Below are 16,627 nucleotides of genomic sequence, written 5' to 3' on the forward strand. Positions count from 1 at the left end.
TATTTTCCGGGCTTAGTGTTTGGGCGACAACCCCAATCCCCAAAAACACCCCTAAATCGAACATATATACCGACCATGTCAATGTTGAGCTTAAATGAAAGGTATTGGGGGTAGAGCAAGAATTGATGGCCACTTTCGGGACCAATTTTTTGCCGCCTACGGAAATATGGGGCTCAAATTAAAGGTATTTGGGAGTAGACCACGTATCTGATATCAACATTATGGACCAACTGTCTAGGGGACGTCCCACCACCATAACAACCCCCGAATAGGACTTATTTGCTCACCAAGACAATTTGGGTCTTAAAGAGAGTGGAACTAAATATTTATAGTTTTTAGGGCCAATACCCCAAACCGGACATATTTGATGACTTTTGCAATAAGGAGTTTAGATGAGATTTTAAAACGAATTTGATATTTAATTTTGGGGGCAATGGCAATATGGGGTTCAAATAAATGATATATAGATATATGAGAATAGAGCACGTTGCTGATATATTTTCCGGGCTTAGTGTTTGGGCGACCACCCCAATCCCCAAAAACACCCCTAAATCGAACATATATACCGACCATGTTAATGTTGAGCTTAAATGAAAGGTATTGGGGGTAGAGCAAGAATTGATGGCCACTTTCGGGACCAATTTTCTGGGGGTCAACCACTTTCCCAAAATACCCCACAAGCAGCAATTTTTTAGTGACCATCGCAAAATGGGGCTCAAATAAAGGTATTTGGGAGTAGAATACGAATTTGATATCCAAATTTAGGACCATGTATTTAGGAAATCACCCCTTCTCCAAAACAACCACCAAAGGGTAAAAATTATTCGACCATGCCAATATGTATTATTTAAGATTAGGAAACGAATGTGGTAACCTATTTTGGGGCCATGTGTTTGGGGGACGCCTCATCGTGTAGGCTCCCCTAAACCAATGGCAATATGGGGTTTAAATAAATGGTTTTTGAAAGACGAGCACGATGCTGATATTTTTCAGGGCCAAGTGCCTGGGGGACCACCTCATCCCCGAAAACACCCCTAAATCAGATATCATGAGAGTAGCGGGCTGAAATAAAGTATTATCATATGGGATTCGGACAAAGGCACTTATATTGTTAAATAATTAGTCAAGCGATATACTATTTTTGTAGCATGGTATTTCACTAAAAGCTCTTTAATTGTCGAAAATAAATATTCCAAGGAAACTTTTGTTCCATATAAAGTAAAAGAAGGCGCAGCGGAGCGGGCCCGGGTCAGCTAGTAGTACATATATTCTTGATCGTCAAGTAATTTTAAGTCGATCAAGCCATGTCCGTCCGTCTGTCTGTCGAAAGCACGCTAGCTTTCGAAGGAGTATAGATAACCGCTTAAAATTTTGCACGAATACATCCTATTAGTGTAGGTCGGTTGAGATTGTTAATGGGCTATATCGGTCCATGTTTTCATATACCTGTCATATCCGATTTGGCTGAAATTTTGCATGAGGTATTTTGTTATGATTCCCAACAACTGTGAAGTATGATTTAAATCGGTTCATAACTGCCATATAAAACGATCTGGGATCTTGACTTCTTGAGCCTCTAGAGGACGCAATTATTATCCGATTTGGCTGAAATTTTGAACAACGACTCATGACCTTCAACATACGTGTCAATTATGGTCTGAATCGGTCTATAGCCCGATATAGGTTCCATATTAAACGATCTCCCCATTTAACTTCTTTGGCCCCTAAAGGACGCAATTTTTATTCGAATTAGCTGAAGTTTTACACAACGTCCTCTACTATGGTCTCTAACATTCAGTTCAATTATGGTCCAAATAGGACGATAACTTGATATTATAGCTCCAATATCATAGCAATTCTTTCCATTTATCATATGTTAGCCTAAAGAGAAATACCGGGAAAAGAACGCAACAAAGGCGGTTCATGGTGGAGGGTATATAAGATTCGGGCCGACCGAACTTAGCATGCTTTTAATTGTTTCTGTTTGTAATAGAAACAAATTACCTTGCGGGCTGCAGCCTGCAATATCCGATTGTATAGATAATTCAAGACCAATTAAATGTAGCGCAAAACATGAGAATCAACGTGAGGAACGCCGCAAACTATGTTGGCTGCAAATATGTTTCCATTGAGAACTTACTCTTATGGCACGATTACTTAGAGTCTTCATTTGGTAGAAACACATGAAGTGGAGTAAATGTCCTTCATGCAAGGCTACAAATGAAAATACTCTTAGGAGCTTTGTTTCACCCTAGAAGACATACCTTTCTGACAAATCCTACCGTCGACACATGCAATACAATGAACGGCTTTCGCCATATTCTTTTTCTTGGGATAGTGTGGAATGCTGTTGTTTTGAAAGGATATGTGGTGGTGAGGACAATATGCATGGGTTTTAAGAATGGATTCCAAGACAATCAAAATGGCATTCAAACCGTTTTCTGATTCCCACCAGATGCTTCACATTGTCGCTATTGGACTAAAGTTTGTCTAAGTAAGTCTGAAATGGTATATCAATACATTCTAACCTCTAATTGCATGAGTGCTGAAGCTCTAACGGCTAAAATTGAATACATTTAAAATTACGTTAATTTGGTTAAAAACCATTGCTTTGAGACCTCTTAAGTTTACAGTTTAATACCATAATTTATTATGATATTAAACTTTGTGAAGAATGAATATTCAGGGTAGCCATCACTTAGCATGCACTTGCGTAAGTGAAGTAAGCATGAAGCACATAATTTAAATTGTAAACTAGTGGAATCTGCCATCGAATTATGACCACAAATTTTTGGTTGATGTATTTAAAATAAATTCAGGCCAACATTATAACTAACCATTTTCCATTAAAGTAACGTGTCGAAAATTCAAGAGGACATGCATGTAAATGTGCACAAATATATATGCATATATATTCAAGAAGAAACAAAAAATGATCCCGAAAACATAAACATTTAATTGTTCTTTCCTATTTTGTGTTCTGGAATTATATTTTGTGGTTGCATTGCATTCATTATACATGAAATTTAAATTTTTTTCCTCCGACCGGTCAAGTGGGAGACAAATAATCACGACAACAAACCAAACACCGTAACGAGTTTTTGAACACTTTTTTAATTAAATGTAAACAACATGTATTTGGACACCACGGATGGAACGTTGTGTCGACGTGTTGTAAAAGTTATACCATCACACCCACCTAAAATAGACACATTTACAAAACCATGTGAAACCGGTGTACAAAATAATACATCGACATCATATATTTACAACTTCGAAGGTTGTAAATATGTATCTAACAAATGGCAGGATATGACACTTGCTAATATTTGGTATTATAGCGAAAAGTATATTGGGTTTGTTGCATGTCCTTTTAATATGTGGTACTAGCTAACCCGCTGAACTTCACCTAACCCTAAAATGGCTATTTTGCAACTGAAATTTCAGGATCATGTATCCCTTTTTACATAATTCTCGGATCATAGGTGTGGTGGCTAACTTGGCTTTAAATGTTGATATCATATTCATACACTTCTCTTATATACCCTGTATTTAACAACCATTTTGCCCGTATGGCCATAATGTCAATTTTAGAGATTTTTGGGCTTGGGTGGTCATTTAAAGTTTGGTAATCTGCAACCATTTTAGTCGCATATTATCCCGATAGACTTAAATGACAAATTGGTATTTATACCCACCACCATAGGATGGGGGTATACTAATCTAGATATCCGTTTGCAACACCTCGAAATATTGATCCTGCGATACCATAAAGTATATAAATATTCTGGATCGTCTCGACATACTAAATCGATATAGCCATGTCCATCCGTCTGTCGAAATCACAGTCGAACGCGTAAATGTAGCAGCTTGAAATTTGACACAGATATTAACACACAATATTGATGTACAGGGTGGCTGATGAATATTGCTACAATGATGAATATTGCTACATTTTTTTTTCGGTGTATGGAATACATTTTTCTTTTATTCATGTTAAATTAAATTATTAAATTAATTATTAAATTATTATTAATTAAATTAATTAATTAATTAATTAAATTAATTATTAAATTATTATTATTAAATAGAAAAAAAGTTATTACATTTTTTTTTGGTAGCGGCTTTCATCAGCCACCCTGTAGGTCGTTGGGGATTGCAAATGGGCCATATCGGATCAGATTTGGTTATAGCCCCCATATAAACCGATCCTCCGATTTGGCTTCTTGAGCCCCTAGAGGCTTCAATTTGTATTCAATTTGGCTGAAATTTGGAAAAATACTTGAGTTATGACTTCCAATATCCATGCAAAGTGTTACCCGAATCGGTCTATAAACAAATATAGCTCCCGTATAAACTGATCCCCCTATTTAACTTCTTGAGCACATAAAGCATATTTCATCCGATTTGGTAGAAAATTGTCCTTGTTTGTTTGTTATAAATTACAACTTAGTTAATTTGTTTGCAACACCCAGAAAGAAGAGAGCTTGACCCATTGATAAACATGCCGGTCGACTCAGAATCATTTTCTGAATCGATTTAGCTATGTCCGTCTGTCTTTCCGTCCAAAGAACAGTTCGGAATTTGGAACGGGTATCTTTTTTGACCAGAGACTAAGCGTACTGAAATCGGCTAAAATTTAAATATATCTCTCATATATATATATGTATATATATATATATATATATATATATATATATATATATATATATATATATATATATATATATATATATATATATATATATATATATATATATATACATATACATATATATATATATATATATATATATATATATATATATATATATATATATATATATATATATATATATATATATATATATATATATATATATATATATATATATATATATATATATATATATATATAAGGACAATTTTTTAAAGATGATATTTTAAGACCAAACAAGTAAAAGCGTGCTAAGTTCGGCCGGGCCGAATATTATATACCCTCCACCATGGATCGCATTTGTCGAGTTCTTTTCCCGGCATCTCTTCTTAGGCAAAAAAGGATATAAGAAAAGAGTTGCTCTGCTATTAAAACGATATCAAGATATGGTCCGGTTCGGACCACAATTAAATTATATGTTGGAGACCTGTGTAAAATTTCAACCAATTCGTATAAGAATTGCGCCCATTGGGGCTCACGAAATAAAATAGAGAGAAAAATTTATATGGGATCTGTATCGGGCAATAGACCGATGCAGACCATAATAAACACGTTTGTTGATGGTCACGAGAGGATCCATCGTACAAAATTTCAGGCATATCGGATAATAATTGCGACCTCTAGGGGTCAAGAAGTCAAGATCCCAGATCGGTTTATATGGCAGCTATATCAGGTTATGGACCTATTTGTACCATACATAGCACACTTGGTGGAAGTCATAGGTTAGGTTAGGTTAAAAAGACGGTGCGGATATTAATCCCCTCATGCCACTATAAACACACACCTAAGCCAGTTATTGGCTTGCTGTGCGGTATAGCCAAATCGCCCTCTAGTGGCTCAAGAAGTCAAGATCGAAGATCGGTTCATATGGCAGAAATATCAAAACTTGCATAAAGTTTTCCTCGACGATAAAACCACAATATCTGTAGAGTTTGGTCGAAATCGGTTCAGATTTAGAAATAGCTTATACAGGGTGGCTGATGAAAGCCGCTACCAAAAAAAAATGTAATAACTTTTTTTCTATTTAATAATAATAATTTAATAATTAATTTAATTAATTAATTAATTAATTTAATTAATAATAATTTAATAATTAATTTAATAATTTAATTTAACATGAATAAAAGAAAAATGTATTCCATACACCGAAAAAAAAATGTAGCAATATTCATCATTGTAGCAATATTCATCAGCCACCCTGTATGTTCTTCAGATTTTGGGTAATTTGTAGTTTGAACATCAAACTTGGTTCAATATAGCTTGTTGTGGTGGTTATCGAGGAAAGTGTTGTAAAAAAATATTGGGAAGATTGGTCAATAAAGGCTCTAGAAGTGAAAATCGGGAAATTCCTATGAAATTTACCGAACCGATTTCTGTGAAATTTACCAGTAATGTCGAGAGTCAAGAGAAAATCATTCGTGCCAAACTTCGATAGAATCGGTTTACAAATTACCACATTATTGCAATATTAGTCCAAATCGGACGAACAAATATATGGGAGCTATATCCATTTCTAAAACGATTTTTTTTTCAATTTGAATAGGCATCGTCTATACATCAAAAAAAGTATATGGGCCATTTTTGAAGACAATCTAAAGAAAATTTCGACCTGTACTTTTTACACAAATTAACATGGACAGAAAGACTGGCAGACGGACAGACTGATAAAGCTAAAACGAATCAGAAAGTAATTCTGATCCGGTATACTTATCAGTGGGTCTATCTCTCTTCCTTCTGGTTGTTACAAACAAATACACTAAGTTATAATACCCTGTACCAAAGTAGTGGTGTAGGGTATAATTATAGGCTATACGACTGTACGACTGGTACGGGGAATTATAACTTATTGGATTTATTTGAAATGGCCAAATGGAGGAAAGATAAGCCCAATAATAAGTATGACGAACGACTTTCCTTTCTGATGCGTTCTAGCTATGTCCATCTATGCTAAATTGTAATTGTAGCGATCGCGATTCAGATCGATCCAGATTTGGATATGTTTCCAATATACAAACATATTTGCTCGATTTGAGCTATTATCGCAACGATGTTGACATTTACAAAGTACTTGAGAATATTGCAAAATCATATAAAGGAAGAATCATAAGTTCACTTACGTATCGTATTCCAAAAACGTAATCTGAAATGAGAAGCAAACTTTACAGATTTTTGAAGTTCACAAAATTAGTTGAAATGATGTTACACTTTTAAATTTATTAAAAGCAGATAAAATTCGAGCAATTTTTAAAATCATCTGTTTTTAAACTTCTTTCTATTTAAATTGGTTCATTTTGTAGTTGCATTTATTTGTCCAGCTGAAACTAAAAGGTGTATGCCGCAATGCACACATATTGAATGGTTACTCTTTGCCAATCAATGAGTGCTGGGTAACAGGTTTTGGCTATTCTGTGTGTTGCTGGTACTAGATGATCTTCTTGAGTAGAGATGTTGGCGGTTCACTCTTTCTTATTGCGCTCGAAGAAAGGTACCCTAGTAGGTGCCGACGTTGCACAGCTCACTAAGACTTATCAACTGATGATTGGTTGGCTAACAAATCGCGATCTCGATATCCTGCCCAATGCATTTATAGAACACTACATTTTGCCTTAACATCGTATCGGTTATTATTTTGTTTTCTATTCTAATTAGAAACAACAAGTAAAAGCGTGCTAAGTACAGCCGGGCCGAATCTTATATACCCTCCACCATGGATCGCTTTTTCGATTTCTTTTCCCGGCACCACTTGTTAGGCAAAACAAGTAAAAGCGTGCTATGTTCGGCCGGGCCGAATCTTATATACCCTCCACCATGGATCGCATTTGTCGAGTTCTTTTCCCGGCATCTCTTCTTAGGCAAAACAGGATATAACAAAAGATTTGCTCTGTTATTAGAGCGATATCAAGATATGGTCCGGTTTGGACCACTTTTAAATTATATGTTGGAGACCTGTGTAAAATGTTAGCCAATTCGAATAAGAATTGCGCCCTTTGGGGGCTCAAGAAGTAAAATAGAGAGATCGATTTATATGGGAGCTGTATCAGGCTATAGACCGATTCAGACCATAATAAACACGTATGAGAGACTCCGTCGTACAAAATTTCAGGCAAATCGGATAATAATTGCGACCTCTAGAGGCTCAAGAAGTCAAGATCCCAGATCGGATTTTAAGGCAGGTATATCAGGTTATGAACCGCAATTCTTATCCGATCAGTCAAATCGGATAGGAATTGCGCCCTCTAGAGGCTCAAGAACTCAAACCCCAAGACCGGTTTATATGACAGCTATATCAGGTTATGGACCGATGTGAACAATACTTGGCACAACTATTGGATATCATAGCAAAACACTTCGTGCAAATTTTCATCCCAATTGGGTAAGAATTGCGCACTCTAGAGGCTTAAGAAGTCAAGACCCAAGATCGGTTTATACGGCAACTATATCAAAACATGGACCGATATGGTCCATTTACTATACCAACCGACCTACACTAATAAGAAGTATTCGTGCAAAATTTCAAGCGGCTAGCTTTACTCCTTCGGAAGTTAGCGTGCTTTCGACAGACAGATGGACGGACAGACGGACCGACATGGCTAGATCGATATAAAATATCGCGACGATCAAGTCTCAGACGAATATTTCGAGTAGTTACAAACAGAATGACGAAATTAGTATACCCCCCATCCTATGGTGGAGTGTATAAAAATTGCAATAAAATGTATTCCTCTTTGCAAGAAAAAATTACCAGTATTGACTAGAATACGTGATAATTATATTGGTGTATATAATACGGTGCACTGTGGATAATTGAAATAAAAACTTGTTTAAATATTCAACAAATGTCGATATTGGATATACACATGTCGCGCAGTGTAGCCTCTCCATACATTCGTTGGGCAAACATTGTTAGTGTTAATATAGAGCTCTAAAATTTTGCACAGAGGTATAGAAGAGTGTTGTTAGAACAAGTAAAAGCGTGCTAAGTTCGGCCGGGCCGAATCTTATATACCCTCCACCTTGGATCGCATTTGTCGAGTTGTTTTCCCGGCATCTCTTCTTAGGCAAAAAAAGGATATAAGAAAAGATTTGCTCTGCTATTAGAGCGATATCAAGATATGGTCCGGGTTGGACCACAATTAAATTATGTGTTGGAGACCTGTGTAAAATGTCAGCCAATTCGAATAAGAATTGCGCCCTTTGTGGGCTCAAGAAGTAAAATAGAGAGATCGATTTATATGGGAGCTGTATTGGGCTATAGACCGATTCAGAATATAATAAACACGTTTGTTGATGGTCATGAGAGGATCCGTCGTACAAAATTTCAGGCATATCGGATAATAAATGCGACCTCTAGGGGTCAAGAAGTCAAGATCCCAGATCGATTTATATGGCAGCTATATCAGGTTACGAACCGATTTGAACCTTATTTGACACAGTTCTTGAAAGTAAAAATAAAATACGTTATGCAAAATTTCAGCCAAATCGTATAGGTATTGCGCCCTCTAGAAGCTCAAGAAGTCAAATCCCCAGATCTGTTTATATGACAGCTATATCAGGTTTTGAACCGATTTCAACCATACTTGGCACAGTTGTTGGATATCATGACGAAATACTTCGTGCAAAAATTCATTCAAATCGGATAAGAATTGGGCCCTCTAGAGGCTCAAGAAGTCAAGACCGAAGATCGGTTTATATGGCAGCTATATCAGCTTATGAACCGATTTAAACCATACTTGGCACAGTTGTTGGGTATCATAATAAAACACGTCGTGCGAAATTCCATTCCAATCGGATTAGAATTGCACACTCTAGAGGCTCAAGAATTCAAGACCCAAGATCGGTTTATATGGCAGCTATATCAGGTTATGGACCGATTTGAACCATACTTGGCACAGTTGTTGGATATCATAGCAAAACACGTAGTGCAAAATTTCATTCTGATCGGATAAGAATTGCGCACTCTAGAGGCTCAAGAAGTCAAGACCCAAGATCGGTTTATATGGCAGTTATATCAAAACATGGACCGATATGGCCCATTTACAATACCGCCCTACACTAATAAGAAGTATTTGTGCAAAATTTCAAGCGGCTAGCTTTACTCCTTCGGAAGTTAGCGTGCTTTCGACAGACAGACGGACGGACGGACGGACGGACAGACAGACGGACGGATGGACAGACGGACGGACATGGCTAGATCGACATAAAATGTAGCGACGATCAAGAATATATATACTTTATGGGGTCTCAGACGAATATTTCGAGTAGTTACAAACAGAATGACGAAATTAGTATACCCCCCATCTTATGGTGTAGGGTATAAAAAAAAAGTCAAAATCGGTCTATAACCTCATACGAGGGTTGCCTTTTATATTTCGGGATTAGAAAAGACAAAAACAAATATTGAACATCGAAAATCACTTTATTGTTTTTCAAAATATTTTCCATAAGGATTTCTTAACATACTTTTGCATGCTTTTGAACCAATTGTCGAAGCACGTTTGCCACTCTGATTGAGGTATCTCCAAAACATGCATTCTGAACGCATCAACTGCTTCTCCAGATGTCGAAAAACGTTGACCTCTCATTTCATCTATTACGCACGGGAATTAAAAGAAGTCATTCGGTGCCAAGTCAGGACAATGCAGCGGATGATTCATCAAATCGATATTTTGAGTGCTCAAAAATGCAGTTGTTTCGTATTTTTGGAGCATTTCTTTCGAACAATAGTCGCCAGCCTTTTTTGAGCGATTGGCAACTTGTGTGGGATTCAACGTGAATAAATTTCTTTTGACAGTCAAATGTTTAAGCAATTTTGTACGTATGCAGGTCCCACTTATGCCTAAGGTTGTCTCAATCGCACGATAGGTCACACGACGATCTTGCAATATCAGTTGGCTCACAGCGTCAATGGTTTTTGGGACAACAACTGACTTTGGACGACCTTCACGAAATTCATCTTGGAGTGAACTACGACCTCATTTGAATTCACCATACCATCGACAATCACTGATCCTTGATGGAGCTTCATTGCCAAAAATTTTAATCAGTTCATCAATGCACTGTTGTTGAGTTAATCCACGTCGAAAGCTGAGAGAGATGAATGTTTTAAGTTACTCTCAACAACACAAATAGCGCTCGTATGTCAAAACGTTCTGTGTTCGTACAACCTCAAAAATGTCAAGCATTACGATAGAGCAGTCAGTTGGCAGATTGCAACACAAGGGTTGTCCAATCCCAAAATATAAAATGTAACCCTCGTACAGCTCCCATATAAGTCGATCACATTATTTAACTTCTTGAACCTCCAGAGACCGCAATTGGCCGTTTTGGCTGAAATTTCGCACAACGACTTCTGCTAAGCCTCTCAGGAACTCTGGCAAATGTGGCCTAAATGGGTCTATAACCTAATAAAGCTCCCATTATTTGAGTTGTTGAGTCTATAAAAAGAGTTTACTTTAAAGTATGACTTTACCTTAAATTGTGTTTTCAGGTTTTAGTGATTTCTGGGTTTATGTTAAGTTTTGGTGTATTCAGGGGACTATACTAGAATTTCCTGGCGAACATGTTGCACAATTTTTTGATATGTTGGAATCCCATTATAAAGGAGTGTAAAACCCTCTTTCTATAAAGGGACCGATAAAAGGTTTAATTTTCAAAATAATCCAAAATAAATAACTAGCTTATGCCCGGTCGCTTCGCTGCCCCCGATGGTACACCCAATATCAAGGTGTGACTGTGTCGCAATTTTAAGAGCTTTAGCCTAAACCGTAAAGTTTAGTTTAAAGTTTGAAAATTATAGCGCCTAAATGTACGAATTTAAAACAAAAACTCAGAAACGGCTGAACCGATTTTCTTGAAATTTTCACAGATGGTGCATAATGATCCCTTGGCGAAAATAGGGTACTACATTTTTTGATTTCTGAAGGGGTGGCGGACCCTCCCCCTTACCCTAATTTTCAGAAACGCCAGATTTCGGAGATGGGTGGTGCGATTTAAGCGAAATTGTGTGCTCTCATATAGTACCCTAAAAATAAAAATTTGGTATCCAAATTTTGGATGTGGTACCTAGGGAGGCCGCCACACCCTAAAACCTACCAAACATATATTTCGACCAATCACTACAATATGGGACTCAAATGAAAGTATTTAAAATAAGAAAACGAATCTGATATCCATTTGGCGAACCAAGTGCTAGGGGGACCACCCCAACCCCCAAAACGGACATATAGGCTTAAGAAGTCAAGACCCAAGATCGGTTTTTATGAGAGCTATATCAGGTTATGGACCGATTTGAACCATACTTGGCACAGTTATTACATATCATAACAAAACACGTCGTGCAAAATTTCATTTAAATCGGATAAGAATTGCGCACTCTAGAGGCTCAAGAAGTCTAGACCCAAGATCGGTTCATATGGCAGCTATATCAAAACATGGACCGATATGGCCCATTTACAATACCAACCGACCTACACTAATAAGAAGTATTTGTGCAAAATTTCAAGCGGCTAGCTTTACTTCTTCGGAAGTAAGCGTGCTTTCCACAGACAGACGGACGGACATGGCTAAATCGACATAAAATGTCGAGACGATTAAGAATATATATACTTTATGGGGTTTCAGACGAATATATCGAGTAGCTACAAACAGAATGACGAAATTAGTATACCCCCCATCCTATGGTGGAGTGTATAAAAATCAATTTGTGTTTGTTTGTAGGTTTGTTTGTTTGTATGTTTGTGTGTTCCTTATAGACTCAGAAATGGCTGAACCGATTTTCTTGAAATTTTTACAAATGGTGAACAATGACCCCGTGGTGAAAATAGGGTACTATATTTTTTGATATCTGAAGGGGAAGCGGACCCTCCCCCTTACCCTAATTTTCAGAAACGCCAGATCTCGGAGATGGGTGGTGCGATTTAAGCGAAATTTTGTATGCTCTCATATAGTACCCTAAAAATAAAAATTTGGTATCCAAGTTTCGGATGGGATACATAAAGGGGGCTGCCCCACCCTTAAACCTACCAAACATATATTTAGGCCAATCCCGACAATATAGGACTCAAATGAAAAGTATTTAGGATAAGAAAACGTATCCGATATCCTATTGTCGGACCAAGTGCTAGGGGGTCCACCCCAACCCCCAAAACACCCCTAAATCGAATATACTTACCGACCATGGCAATATGGGACTCAAATGAAAGGTATTTGCGAGTAGAATAAAGGGGGTCCACCCCTTCCCCAAAACACCCCCAAACTGGACTTATTTCTCTCTCACCAAAAAACATCCCCCAAAGGTGACAAATTGACGACCATAGCAATATGGGGCTCAAATGAAAGGTCTTTGGGAGTAAATCACGAATTTGATATCAATATTCGGGAAAAGTGTCTATGGGAGGTTTTTAAAGTGGAACAGAATCCGATATATATTTTCAAGGCCAACTCACTGAGTGGTCGCCCATCCCACAAAACACACCCCAAGCCGGTCATGTTTGCCGACTATGGAAATATGGGGCTCAAATTAAATGTATGTGGGAGTAGACCACGTATCTGATATCAACATTAGGGGCCAACTGTCTAGCGGACGTCCCACCACCATAATATCCTCCAAATAGGACGCATTTGCCCCCCCCAAGACAATTTGGGTTTTAAAGAGAGTGGAGCTAAATATTCATGGTTTTTAGGGCCAATACGCCAAACCGGACATATTTACTGACTTTTGCAATAAGGAGTTTAAATGAGATTAGAAAACGAATTTGATATTTAATTTTGAGGGCAATGGCAATATGGGGTTCAAATAAATGATGCATAGATATATGAGAATAGAGCGCGTTGCTGATATATTTTCCGGGCTTAGTGTTTGGGGGACCACCCCAATCCCCAAAACACCCCTTAATGGGGATATTTACAGGCCATTTCAATTTGGAGCTTAAATGAAAGGTATTGGGGGGTAGAGCAAGAATTGATACCCATTTTCGGGACCAATATTCTGGGGGTCTAGCCCTTTCCCAAAATATCCCACAAAGTGCAAATAAAGGTATTTGGGAGTAGAATACGAATTTGATATTCAAATGTAGAACTACGTATTTAGGACATCACCCCTTTCCCAAAACACCCCCAAAGGGAAAAAAATTTTTCGACCATCGCAAAATGGGTCTCAAATGAAAGGTATTTGAGATTAGAAAACGAATTTGATAACCTATTTTGGGCCATGTGTTTGGGGGACGCCTCATTCTGTAAACTCCTCTTAAGCCAATGGCAATATGGGGTTTAAATAAATGGTATTTGAGAGAAGAGAACGATGCTGATATTTTTTGAGGGCCAAGTATCTGGGGGACCACCTCTCCCCCGAAAACACCACTAAATCAGACATCATGAGAATACCGGGCTGAATTAAAGTATTTTAAGAGTGGAGTACACTTTACATCCAAACTTAAATTCGTAGACCAATAAAGATCATATGGGATTCAGATAAAGGCACTTATATTGTTAAACTGTTAGTCAAGTTAGCATGGTATTTCACTAAAAGATCTTTAATTGTCGAAAATAAACATTCCAAGGAAACTTTTGTTTCATATAAAGTAAAAGAAGGCGCAGCGGAGCGGGCCCGGGTCAGCTAGTATTATATATTTGTTGATACATTTAAGAATATATATTTAAAAACTGTTAATTATCCTTGAGTTGTTGTTGTGGGTTGTGTGGCGCTGTTCTATCGATTCTTTCACTGTGTGTTCTTTGCAAATCAGTCTTCTAATTGACTACTTCAGGTTGTTTGCCGGAAATAGAAGACTTTCTAGAAGCTTACACCGGTTCGTAGTCGATTGCCGGTTGATCGAACCATGCACTACCGAAAGATTTTTTTCGCACGGACGGTTCGTATCTTTCCCGCTACCTACGACATTTAGAAATTGGAAACAAATGTTAATAAACATTTTCGATCCTCAACGGAATGTACTGCACATATAGAGGACACCCCTGTGTGTTGGTTGTTTAAACTACACAGATCAATTCGTTTATCAGATTGGTAGAAATCTTAAGATAAGACCATAGGTGGGCACCAACAAACAACCGTAAGTAAATGGGTGCGTCATAGGAAAAACGAAGAGAAGCACATTTACAGTGTAAGCAACTTCGTGTGGCTTCGTTCGATTGACGCATTGATGTCAAGCTACAAAGCTCCTTCATTAGTTGACCGAAAAAGCTATCGAATATAGCCAAGTGAATTTCGATGAGCAGTAAGATAATGTTGTAAGACGTAACTTATCCTTTTGTGATAATGATAAACTGAAAACAATCGTTGATTCTCAACTTCAAAATCTTTTTCTTTCGGGAACATCCACAGAGGACCTAAATAATTTACTTACGCATGCTGCAGTGGATTGTAGTACTGTGACAAAACCCCGAAATGTAAACCAAAGAAATGCCACTGCACCGATGATATCTTTTGAAATTAATTGAATCGAAGAGTCGATTATTGAAATTGAGAAGGAAATGTCGCGATAATGATGATGGTAATATAATAACGAATGATGGGGCTAAGGTCGAGTAACACTTTTTTCTTAAATCTGTTGTTAATCTAAAGAATATGATACCGATGTACGCCGGAGACAGTTACAATTTATTTGGAACCCTTTGTTACAACCAAACCCATCTTGATATACATTTTACCAAGCAAAGCGAAATTTTAGAGCTTAAACTAATTAACAGCTGTGGTCATGATAATTGTTCACACAAAGTACTCAAAGCTTGTAGTAGCAACGTCAATCATTATTTGCTGAACACCTTTAACAGCATGAAAGTGACATCGACTTACCCAGAAAGCCTTAAGATATATTCACTCAACCAAATTTGTTATACAAAACAGCAAACGAGTTTGCTAGAACAGCGGTTTTTGTCTGCTGAAAATGGGAAAGCAGACATCACTACTGTTTCAGCAAACATATGGCTGCTTTATCAGAAAACATTTCTTACTGCTATTTCAACTAACAAAATCTGCTGTTTTGAGTACACAAGTTAGCTGAAAAAAATGGTATGCTTCTTTTTATGGTTGTCTGTTCATTGTTTTGATTACTTCAGGCATTTTTAAGAACCTTTTTTAGAAATTTTGTTGGAAGAGATGATTTTAATAATCCATTCACTGCTATACATTTCGAAATGTGGCTGAGCTAGCTCGCATTTTTATACCCACCACCGAATAATGGGGGTATATTCATTTTGTCATTCCGTTTGCAACAAAACGAAATATCCATTTCTGACCCAATAAAGTACATATATTCTTGACCAGTGTAAAAATCTAAGACGATCGAGCCATGACCGTCCGTCTGTTAAAATCACGCTACAGAGATATTGTAATGAAACTTTGCGCAGATTCCTTTTTTGTCCATAAGCAGGTTAAGTTTGAAGATGGACTATATTGGACTATATCTTGATATAGCCCCCATATAGACCGATCCGACGATTTTGGGTCTTAGGCCCATAAAAGCCAAATCTATTATCCGATTTGACTGAAATTCGGGAAAGTGAATTGTGTATTTTGTACAATTTTCTAATATTTGATCGAATTTAAATAACAGTAGACAAAATTAATATTTCTATTAAATTAATGCTTTTACACAAAAAATTTACGGTTAAAATTGTCAAATTTGTTTATTAATATATAGCAAATGCCTCAATTGTTGTTTAAGAATTCAAAAATGATAAATTTAATCAAAAATTTTAGATGTTTAATTCATTATCAGCAGACATTGTTTGGTGATAACAGCAAACTAATTTTTCTGGGTGCAGCAGTCATTTTCGGCAAACAACAGAAACATTTTCTACTAATATTCAGTAGAGAGGATTTGCTATTTTCAGCAAACTTTTTTCTACGAGTGTAAGATTATACCCATTCTTAAGGATAGAAATTCAACACTTATTGAGAATTTAATACCTACT

At 37.0% G+C, this 16,627-nt stretch overlaps 1 long non-coding RNA gene across 2 annotated transcripts in view; it reads right to left on the reverse strand.

Moving 5' to 3' along the window:
* LOC131994010 (uncharacterized) overlaps positions 1–16,627 on the reverse strand; it is a 338,911-nt gene that overhangs the window by 76,893 nt on the left and 245,391 nt on the right. For both annotated transcript variants that reach the window (XR_009396369.1, XR_009396370.1), the window contains exon 4: positions 6,814–6,836. This is a non-coding gene — a long non-coding RNA (uncharacterized LOC131994010). The remainder of the gene's footprint in view (positions 1–6,813; positions 6,837–16,627) is intronic.

Source organism: Stomoxys calcitrans, chromosome 1 (genome assembly GCF_963082655.1).
Source record: "Stomoxys calcitrans chromosome 1, idStoCalc2.1, whole genome shotgun sequence".
Classification (NCBI taxonomy): Eukaryota; Metazoa; Arthropoda; class Insecta; order Diptera; family Muscidae; genus Stomoxys; species Stomoxys calcitrans.